General features: G+C 37.5%; 1 long non-coding RNA gene across 1 annotated transcript in view; it reads left to right on the top strand.

Annotated features, from left to right (window-relative positions):
• The first annotated feature begins 401 nt into the window (after positions 1 to 401).
• Positions 402 to 12,143, top strand: part of LOC106130534 (uncharacterized) — an 81,566-nt gene continuing 69,824 nt past the window's right edge. Inside the window, exons 1-2 of the long non-coding RNA XR_001228498.2 lie at positions 402 to 537; positions 2,035 to 2,056. This is a non-coding gene — a long non-coding RNA (uncharacterized LOC106130534). The remainder of the gene's footprint in view (positions 538 to 2,034; positions 2,057 to 12,143) is intronic.

Below are 12,143 nucleotides of genomic sequence, written 5' to 3' on the forward strand. Positions count from 1 at the left end.
AAATATGAACGGTTTTCTTGATAAATTAAATTATATACCGCTTTAATTAGACGAGTCACCTACGTGATTCCATAAGATTTATGAGTCTTAACTTTGAAATGCAGGCCCCCGTCGTACTGTGCTTAGAAATGCTCCTATATTTTTGCCACTTTTTTAAACTGAGTCAAATCTAATGTAAGTCCTTAGATTCCCGGGAAAGTTAATGAGATGAAGCTGCGAGGCCTGGTTACAGATTTATTGTGCTATTACCTAGATTGCTATTACCGCAGAAATTTAAAACGTTGGAGTTTTGGCTTTGGTTTTAGTGATTGTCATCTGTCAATTTGGACTTCTGTCATCATGCCATCTTTCTCTCAATGTCATTTATTTTTTATAGCTGTCAAACCGTGAAAATAATGCATCTCACATTTCTCGCACCACAACGCAAATCGAATTAGAAAAACGTTAGCTAGAGCAAGTACAATGTATAACGAATTGTACTGAACTTACGTGAATAATATTAATCTTGTATTCTAGTCACCTTATGAAAGCCGAGAGGTATGTAATTTCAATAATTAAAGGCGCTTACCTAGTTTTACCGATTACCTTACTGTTTGATAAGGCACCGCATAGTTATACCACCGGTATCTTAATTTTTCTCTTTCTTTCGTACTGGTTATACTTTCTGATGAGTCCAGCGAATCTGTAGCTAGTAAAATAATTATTTAGCATATCTAACCATAGATTATTTATGTCATGAAAATAAAATTCGCCTTCAGTTATGTACTTACCCGACGTACATACGTTGCAAGGTAGTTACCAACTTATTTTACTTGCACCCATAGAATATTATATATATATATCGTGGCAAGTGGAGACCCCTCCGGGAAAGAGGCGTGATTTTATGTCTGTATGTATGTATAGAATATACCTTTTATCTTCATTATCTTAAGATTATGTTCTATGGCTACAATCCAGGTTTAAGTTAGTGAGGTAATAACACAAAGTAACTCCAGTCTGACCTCCTCCACACCTTTAAAACAAGCATCTAACCCAACACCAATGACACAAGTTAAAAGTGCTTGTTGTCTTAGTTGCCTCTTACAACATCCATCTGAGAAGATGTAACCCCAAAGTAGCGAGAACAAAATACATGAGGAATAATTTTGTGAAATAAATATAAGCAGAGGACTTAAAATGTCCCATGATCTATGTGTATTAACAATGTTAGGTTGCTTGTTCTTCCAACAAAAAAAATCACAACAAGGATATTTACCAGCCACAAATAGGAGACTTACTGGTGAAGTTCAGGTGAAGAACTTTAAACAGATTTGCAAGTTTGATGATATTATATGTAGCGAAAGATGTATGCTGAGAGAGTGGCAAGTGGAAATTTGTAGTCACTGCCTTCTCCTATGGGAATGAGATATTATGAGTGTGTGAATGTATGTACTGATATGATTTGTGACTGAGATCTGGATTGGATAGAAATAGACTTTTAATTCCTAAGGAATTCAATTCAATGAAGAGCATCTTGAGCTTTATAATACAAGAAAAAAGATATACTTATTGTGTATGGTATGGTACTTACATCTAAAACAAACTTACAAATATACAAATAATAGCAGCCATATGAACATTATTTAATTTTTCACATAACTAAAACATTAAAGTTGTCTAAAAATAGACCTGTAATCAGATGTGAATTACAATTAATTTTAAGAGAACTTTTTAAGTTTTCACTGTTGAGAAAACTATTAATATTTGATCACATTACCCTGCTCAATTGTTTTTTTCCTGAAAATCAAACACCAAAAAAACACCACACACTAAACAACACTAATCAAATCTATTGTAAATTGTGTATGAAAAAGAGTTTTACAATAAGAAAATTGTCTCTTAGTTAATGCCATGATAAGGTTACTGAATGTTAAGTAACTTATTTGATTTGTTTGTAAATTCAGCTTTTATTTGCTAGTTAATTTAAAATTTATTAATTTCAAATCATGATTTACGTAATATATTGTTGCTAATATCAATTTCTTAACATTTCAGATGACATCTTCTTCAGAAAAAGGTAAGTGTCTTGTAAATATGCCTAATTTCGTATTATTTTCAATATTCGAAGTCCAACAGGATGTATAAAACAAGTTTTCCTTTTTCTCATGTCGGTAAGAAAATAACAGTATTTATTCCATTGCATTTTGTACGATAACTAACTGTTCAGATAGTTTGTAGATTGACTTCTCAAAAATTTACTATTACATGACAGACATTTATGTTTTCTCTATGATTTTGCTGTCGCAATAAGATTTGAACTCAGTTCCTTTGTTTGGCGTCTGGAAGCTTAACCACACGTCCACCGACGCCCTATCCGATCTAGCCAAGCCTATAATTAATTGCTTTTACCTCTGATCTATTCCCACGCATATCGCATGTGAATGAAATTACGATTACATTCGTAATGAACTCGATATCGTAACGAACCCAGTGTTACGATAATGCAAGTATTGTAGAATACATAATATCACGCGTCAGAGGGGTAGACAGAGACTACTTATTGCCAGTTGCCGCGATCCGTGAATACTTCTTTCGCTTTATCAACATTCATATTTCTCTTCATGCAAACGCGTCGGTTTCTGGTACTCTTGATGATATACCAATAAATATCGGTAACACACAAAAATATATACCTATAGACAGAGCAAAGGTCTCGAAAAGACTGAAAGACCAGATAGAAATAATAAAAGAAACAATATAAAACTACCCTATGTACGTTGTGTAAAAAAATACCTTTTACAGGCGCCTCTAACGAGATAAGTGAGTAAACCTGTCGGGCTCGGTTCATTTAACCTATAACTACCCCTCTGCCACCCCTTTCGAAATAGGGTTTAAAACGAAATTTCGTTCAATTTTTTGTTTAAGCTCAGTCTAAACACTGGGTCTAGAGATTTGAAATATGGCGTGTGGGTTTCATTATTTGTTTGTTTGTAATAACTTATTGTACCTACATACGAAAGATCATAAAAATACAGTAATTTAAATAGTTGGTAAGGCAAAAAATACAAAAGCGCTATGTGTTCTGGAGGTGAACTAAGAAACGATGTCTCGAAATTCCCACGGGAACGGAAATTAACGGGATTTTTTGATAAACCTATTAGCACAAATGGCCTACAAGGAAAACCTGATTTACTCTCAGTGCTTAGGTAGTTTGTAGCTTTTGACAAATATTAGTATATTAGATATAACTTTAATTTATTGTTATATAAAATGAGGTGATAAAGTGCGTACGAAAAACTATATTCTGAATAAAATATTGATTTTTGGCGTTCTTTTAGATAAATAAGTTAAATCATATTAGGTATATAAGCATTAACTAAATTAGCTTGTAATTTGTCCGTTTACGAGAACTTTGCAACATATTGTCTTCTTGTGTTTCACCATGCACCCAAGGTTGCTTATTTCCGTCCATCCAAGTAGCCCAATATACTTATAAACTGTAAACAAAGCCAGGGTGGAATAATTCACATACATACATACATACATAAAATCACGCCTCTTTCCCGGAGGCGTAGGCTGACTCTACCTCTTTCCACTTGCCACGATCTCTACAAACTTCCTTCGCTTCATCCACATTCATAACTCTCTTGATGCAAGCTCGGCGGTTTCGGGTACTCTTTGACCTGACCCTTTCCCAGGACGTCCTTAATTTGATCAAGATACGTTCGTCTAGGTCTTCCCACTCCGACCTTTCCCTCCTCACTGTCCTTGTATATCTGCTTAGTCAACCTGCTTTCATTCATCCTCTCCACATGACCGTTATCAGTCATAACCAATAATTCACACTCGGTTAAAATTTATACCAATTAATTTTACTCGTTGACTGTACTCTCAGTAAGTGTTAACCATAAGCTGAATCTATAAACATACATACGTTTGGAACCATACCGATAATCGTATTGAAAATATGAATTGCACTTTATAATCAGCGAGCCCACTCCACACTCGAATTGGCTCTGAATGAACCCCGAGGCTTTGGTCGAAATCCGATATAAAATCAGTACAGAGCACCGCTGCCCGGTCCGCCCGCCGGCGCGCACTTTGCTCTGTGGATCGTACCGACAAGTTTATGCGACAAATCCAATTGTGGTAGGTAATTGGAGTCACTGACCTCCAGAGTGTACTCTGGACTTAATATAGGCGGCTATCCTTTGCGCGGGCCTTCGCTTCCGTGGGAAAAGTAGTCAAATGTTTCTCCTGAAGGTGCTTTTTGTCCCTTTGCCAATTAACATTAAAATCGGTCCAGTCGGTTTTAAGTTCGTGTCATTTTGATTATATGCATTACAATTTTGTTATTTAAATGTATGTATATGGATTTTTGAGGCCGATTGTGCTGACATATGTACGTGTGGCCATCGGTTCTACCCAATGGTAGTGAATTAAAGAACATACACAATTAGACATACTCAATGTAAACAAAATATTTTTCAAATTCTAAAGGTCCCCTTTAAACTAACTGTAATTTTTGTATAGCTACAATATTTGCCGTGTGATTCCCGGCAATAATAGAAAAAAATAGGATTATTCCATTCCCCACGGATGTCCTAAAAGGCGACTAAGGGATAGGCTTATAACTTGTGATTCTTTTAGGCGATGGTCTAGCAACCTGTCACAATTTGAATCTCAATTCTATCATTAAGCCTAACAGCTCAACGTGGCCTCTCAGTCTTTTCAAGACTGTTAGCTATTTCTCCCCCCGCAAGGGATATAGACGTGATTATATGTATGTAATTACATACAGACATACATATAGTCACGCTCTTACGGGGTAGACAGAGCCAACAGTCCCGAAAAGACTGAATGGCCACGTTCAGCTGCTCGGCTTAATGATGGTATTGAGATCCAAATAGTGACAGGTTTATAGCCCATCGCTTAAAAAAAGGATCGCAATTTTATAGGCCTATCCCTTAGTCGCCTTTTACGACATCCATGAAAAAAGAAATGGAGTGGTCCTATTCTTTTTTGTATTGGTGCCGGGAACCACACGGCACCGCCGGGAACCACACGGCACGTAATGCACGGCATGTAATTACGTATATAGTATATTTGGTCCAGTATATTTGTGTTATGGTCTGTGATTGAAGTCCGTCGAGGGCTGGGGCTGGGTCGTAATAACTAGCGGTCGCCTCAGGCGTTCGTATAGGTACCCTTGTGTCTGTAAGCACAGTTTTGTCCACCCCGCTCTGGTGGCTAGAAAGAAACGTGGTGTGTGTGTCAGCCTGCTCTCCTTTCTGCGCAAATGGTGAGGTCAATAATAAAAATGCTTATGAACTTTGAATTCTTTTGAACGTATCTTGATCAAATTAAGGACGTCGTGGTAAAGGGTCAGGTCAAGAGTGCCCGAAACCGCCGAGCTTGCATGAAGAGAGTTATGAATGTGGATGAAGCGAAGGAAGTATGCAGAGATCGTGGCATGTGAGAAGATGTAGTCTCTGCCTACCCCTCCGGGAAAGAGGCGTGATTTTATGTTATGTTATGTTTTGAATAGCTTTATAGAAGTTTTCACTTGAACAATTACATTATTTGAGTCTCATGACTGCTCTGGTCTGTACACCTTATGAGATAGTGGCTCTGTCTACCTTGTAAGTACTGGCTTGCCCACGGCTCCATTTCGTGAAAAAGATCTTATATCTTTCTCCGTACTCCACACTATATAGTAGGTAGGTATGCAAAATATCATGGAGATTGGTTCATTCGTTTTGACGTGAAAGACGGACAAACACTTTTTATTAGTATGGATGTCGCTACAGTTCCTATGCGAATGTGTCGTCGCAAGCGTATGTGTACCAGTATGTCTATAATAACATTCTGGTGTACTTACACTGCCAGCGTTGAATGAAACTTAACGAAATGACGCTCACATTGATTGCTGACGTATCATGTAATTATTAACTGGCAACCGATTATCACGCATTCGAAAATTCCACGTTCGAAAATATAAAAACAAATTCTTTTTTTAAAAGTTTATTGGCGCGCCGCACACTTTACCGCCAATTTCGGATGCATTCACCGCTCTATTAGTAGGGATGTCTATACGGTGCAAACGTAGGTATTTGTGTCTATAATTAACGCTCACATAGATTGCTAACCTTCAGCCATTTTCGTAACTAAATAGTCGTAGCCAGTTACCAACTAACATATCACGGTATTAATAAACGTATGATACAAGGGCCCGATTATGACAATGATTCGAAAATTTCACGCTCAAAACAACATTTCAATGAACAACGAATTCTTTTTTCGCAGTTTATTCGCGCGCCACACTTTTTCCCGCCAGATTGAGATGCATTCACCGCTTGCGCGCTTACTCATTTTTGTCTAAATTGTAATAGCCACGATGTTTAACTATAGAAGTAGAGAAATAAGTCATTAGCCTTGCAATTTGTAAGTTAAAAACTTTTCTTCAAGGACGTTGTAAAAAGAGAAGAAATTCTACTTCTGTAAGCTGGCCAATTATTTTAATGTGTGGAAAAACGCGTCCATTCGCTATGGAAAGCAGGAATATTATCCTCTAAACATAAGTGGTTGGTTGCACGGAATTTTTTACAGGACATGCAAATTCACTACTGATTCCCTGAATTTTGAGGCATGTAATTTTATGCAATTTAGGAAATAACCCCTTATAGTTAGTTGTACCGTTTACTAGAACTATTAAATAGAAGAAAATATATTCCACGTGATGTATTTCCATGTACAACGAAACAGGCGTTTTTTTACTTGCATCACTGGTAGATGGTGAGTAGGTACTATAATCTATTGTCTCACTTTGGTTCTCGAAGATTTAAAACAAGTGTTACCAGATTCCGTATTCTAAACAAAGTTCTGTTAATAAAATCGGGGAAAAAATAAACACAAAACGTTTTTTTAGATTATTTTTTAAAATTGTTGGAAACGATCCGGACGATTAGAATGATTGGAGGAATCTTATTTCCTGTCACAGGACGACAGCAAAAGGAAGATTAAAAAATTAAGGATTATGAAGAAAATTAAATGTTGCCTCGCTTCGAACCCGCGCGTCGCACCATCGATGGTATTACATATTACATTCAAAATAACACTTGCTGCTTTCAAAAGACGACAGAAAAAGTAGAAGATAAAATAAGAATACTGAATATCAAACGCGTCCTCGCTACTTTCCCGCGCGTCGCACCGCCAACAGACATTCAAAATAGGACCTACTGCGCTGAATTGGTGACTGAAAGCGGGATTTGGGGCGTCCCGCTCAGGTTGCGACGGGACCGTCCTGGGAGGGTAAAAAACAGGTCAAAACCGGGACATCTGGCTACGCTTTTGGGGACGGTTCGCTTTGACGATCCATGTGACAGTTTTGATAATGTTAATTTTGCTTGTTTTCCAAACTGGGTGAAATACAAAATTCATAGCCGCGTTTAAGAGTTTACGTCGTCAAATTTGACATTAGCGGTAACTATAAATATGTGTCAGTAGTACGTACAAAAAGTTTGGTTGGGTAACATTTGTTTGATCAAAGATATGACAGTTTAAGGTTCGGTTGTCATTAAAGTGCAACTCGCACTATTAGAGTATTATCAGGCAGTTGAAGTATAAATATTGCGTTTGGAGGATTGCCATTCAATCTCGTCTTATTAAACATGAAATGCTTCAGTTAGATTCCCATAGTAAGTTCCATCTAGCAGTTGTCACGATTCCCAAATACAGTTCCATTCAATGTGAATTTGAATTTAGCATCAAAAATGTTGTTCTGGTAGCGTAAAAATAACATAGTCGACACAAAATTCTGTTCCTTTTATTAGCTCGGTATGAATTAAAAATACCATCTACTACCTAATAAAAATCTTCGCTGAAATGGGAATCATTTATAACATAAGTAAACGTTTTATTTACTGTTTGTAACAAAATCATACTTGAGTACTGCTCAAGTGAAATTTAATTGTATTGTACAAGTAACCATGGAGGATTTCGCAGAATCTTGCTCACGGTTTATCTATTAATGTTATTTCCATTTCTCCATTCAAGCAAGATATTAAAATTATTATTTAACGAGCTTCACCATTTTATTTAGTAACTTAAAATGACGCCTCTTTCTCGAAAAGGTAGGCAGAGACGTTTCTTATCAAATAAATCATGTGTGTTCGGATTCAATTTGTCTTAGCCAGCGTCATAAAAAATAAATAATAATAAAAAAAAAACAAAAATATATAATTCGTGACAGCAGCTGGCAATCTTATAATCGGTTTTCTTAGAAGATGAGATAAATTTCGCCAACAAGCTCTTAATAATTATCAAGCGCGCGAATCGATGTGAGTCGTCTAGGGAGGGGGGTTCGAAGACGTGAGGGGCCGCGATATTGGGGATAGGGAGCGAGGGGAGGGGGGGACCGCGGCACCGCGCAAGTCGCCGCCCGTATCGACCGCCCCGGATGTGCATTGCAACGCTGGAGAGATCAGGGCCCCATTTGAGAAGTAGACGAGTGTCGAGGTTTCGTATACGAATGCGATTCGTATCTACATAATTTTATTTTGTTTCTTTTCCTTTTAAGTATTCTATTGGATACTAATGTGGCAGGCAATATCGTTATCAGGCAATAAACATCTCTGCAATTAAATATTATTTCAGTTTGATAATATAGTTCCCGGGCTTATGATTAACATCAATCTTAATAACACGCAGTTGTCTTTCTTTATACAAAATTTATACAAAACAAGCTTTTACCTGCAGCTTCTTCGTTACTTCAGCTACAAAAGAATACAGTGTTTTCGCAAATCCCACGGGATTTTTTTACGTTCGTTCGTTCTTCTAGATTTTTTATAATGTATACGCGAAATTTCAACAAGATTGGTTGAGTAGATGACGCGTGTACCTCTAGACCTCTACACAAACAAACATACTTTTGTATTTATCATATTAGTTAGGATTGGGATAGCTGACATTTTCTGTCGGTAGAATTCACGAATTGACTTCAGATTTCACATTTTCAAAATGTAGGCGACAAGTTTTCATACTGGTAGGCTTTGGCGACTGATATCGTGATACTCGTCTCGTCTTACGGAAAATTCCGCATCACGGAGATGATTTTGGACCAATTTTTTTTAAAGCATTGTAAGCGACAAGTTCTCGTACGAGTACTCTTCAGCGTAGAGGCGGTTTAAAAAAAAAAACGATACAAGCAACAAGTAATTTATATTCATCATGTATTTTTTTTTTGTAAATAAGCGATGTGACCGACAAGTTTTCGCACAGATACATTTCAGCGTAGTATATCGAAATAGACTGCCTTCCCGCGGGCTCACGGAATACGTCGCACCGGATCGGATGTGCCGGCGAAGTCGACGGCTGTCTTGTTGTGTGGCGCTGGCAACCCTGAGGCGTTGCGCCTCGGAATACGTTCGGTGCATATGTGGCATTCGAAATTTGAATTTACTGGTTATGATTGACTGGTAGTTTGTATTAGACGCTTTCTGATTGGCTAGCTGTTTATTGTGTACATACATATATTTACGTTATTACATACATACATACATTCACGTGTATATTTCTAGCGTGGTAGACAGAGCCAACGGTCTTAAAAAGACTGATTGGCCACGTTCAGCTGTTTGGCTTAATGGTAGAATTGAGATTCAAATAGTGACAGGTGGCTAGCCCATCGCCTAAAAGAAGAATCCCAAGTTTGTAAGCCAACCCCTTAGTCACCTTTTACGACATCCATGGGAAAGAGATGGAGCGGTCCTATTCTTTTTTGTATTGGTGCCGGGAACCACACGGCATAACGAAGGCGTTGTGCCGCGGAACAAATGTTTGGTATTGTCATTTGATATTGGATTAGTTATCGTTGTCATAGGAATGTGTTTGTTCGATAGCTTATGATTGACTAGAATATTATTTATGTGCCGTGAGGTTCCACCAATAAAAAAAAAAGAATATGACCACTCCATCTCTTTCCAATGTATATCGAAAATGGCGACTAAGAGTTAGGCTCATTAACTTGAGATTCTTCTTTTAGGCGATGGGCTAGCAACCCGTCACTATTAGAATCTCAATTCTATCATTAAGCCTAACAGCTGAACGTTTTCAGTCTTTCAAGACTGCTGGCTCTGTCCACCCCGCAATGGATATAGACGTGACTATATAAATAAAAAAATAAAATAAATAAAATAAAATCCATTTATTTCAGGCTACTGATAGGCCCATAATACAAGAGAAAATACAAAATACAAAATCATCCATATTCACATTAAAATCAATCAAGTAACGTACTCCATTTTAAATCAAATTAATTCACTAGCATAAAAATTTCATTTAGTCAAAATAAATTAATTCATTATACTCGTAATACGTCAAACATCTATTATTATCAAATTTCATTAATTACATTTACAAATGTCAAATAGGTACAAATAAACAAATACGCTCACAAGTTCCTTTGAAACGGTGGACAGGGTACATGTCTGTCACAGCAGTGCTGAATGTATGGACAGTCCCATCTACTTGCTATCATTTTTATATGAGTGTATTATTTTTATCTTAGGCATTTTTTGACTGGCTAGCAAATTGTTTCGTCTTAGCTTAGTGTCGATGCCAGTTGACGCCTGGACTGTATGTGTGGCACTAGCAATGCTGAGGTATTCCACTGAATATGTTGATTCATATGTGGCATTCGGATGGCACCGTGTGGTTTTAGAGGGTTCAAGCCCCAAATAACCCGTCCGGCTTCCCGTAGCCGGCCGATTAGACGAAGGACTTTCCACACTTAAAAAAAAAATAAAATAATATGTGGCATTCGAAATTTGAATTTAAATTTGACGTATATTTTTTATCTTAGGCGCTTTATTTTCTTCTTCATCCTTGCCTTGTCTTATTCCATTTCACTTGGGATCGGCTCCCTTCGTCAAACTTCGGAAACACTTCGGTTCTGAAGGCTTGTTGTCAATTTTGGCCTTCTTAAGGTCTCGGGCATTTGCCGCAGTTTATTCTTATTTTAAATTTATTAATTCATTGTCATAATGAAGCCGTACTGTTGAACGTGGCCTTTCGGTCTTTTCATTACTTTTGGCTCTGTTTACCCCGCAAGGTATATAGACGTGGTGATATGTATGTATCTATTTACATATATAACGTCTCTCTCAAATACACTGCGACGTGATTTTGGCCATTGTGTGAAATGATGTAATAAGTCCTTTTTAACATTCAGGACGGCCATGTTAGGCTTCACGCGAAATGCCTTTGCCAAAATGGGTCTGCGTTGCGGCATATGTTTGCAGGATGCCCTTATTCAGGTCTTGAATATCTTCAATCAGGCACTAGGTACTTCAAGTTTCATGCATTACATATCGAGGTGTACTTACGCATTATGTTGTAGGTACTAGTTGTACGTCTTTTCCGCAGTTTCGCCCGCGCGAATTTAGCGCGTCCTATAAAACGCGAAAATTTAGCGTTACATACAAAAGAAAACCGGTTTCGGCAGTTCGAGTGTAATTTTTACCGGGATGAAAAGTATTGTCCTTCTTCAGACTATTAATTATATATAAGTACGCAAAAAATTAAAGGAAATTGATTCAGTTCGGATGACTCGTGAGGAGAAAACAAACAAACTTACATTTGCTATATTGAAATAGTTGGTATTCATTTTCGATAACAGATGAGCCGTAGTAATAAATTTTACAATTAAATTTTATCCAAAGATTTATTACTTCATTTTATCTTAAGTTTCAAAATGATAATAACTTTGTATATTTAAATGACACCCACTTCAGGCGCCGCTGTCGTAATCCCCCTAGTAATCTTAGCAAAAGCAAAAATCCTGAGAAATTCACAAAAAGGACAAGTTTATGAGACGACGGGACGCTGAGGAATTTAATTAATGAAGTAGAAATATAATCCTTTCCCGTATCGGGATACAAGGAAATTTTATTTATCATTATTAACTTTTGAACGCGAGATTTGCGTGGAATTCTTTTGGTAATATCTCGAATCCACTCCGTGTATTCCGCGGGTACCACTCTTCTTCGTGACCCCGTTGTAAAGGTTGCGGAGGTCAGACGGGAGTCGCTTCGTGACCCTGATTCACCCAATCCGGGCTCCTCTCCAGAGTGGTGAAGATGCAAGCGGGACTAAAGGCCAGGAGGTAC

Source organism: Amyelois transitella, chromosome Z (genome assembly GCF_032362555.1).
Source record: "Amyelois transitella isolate CPQ chromosome Z, ilAmyTran1.1, whole genome shotgun sequence".
In the NCBI taxonomy this organism is placed as follows: domain Eukaryota; kingdom Metazoa; phylum Arthropoda; class Insecta; order Lepidoptera; family Pyralidae; genus Amyelois; species Amyelois transitella.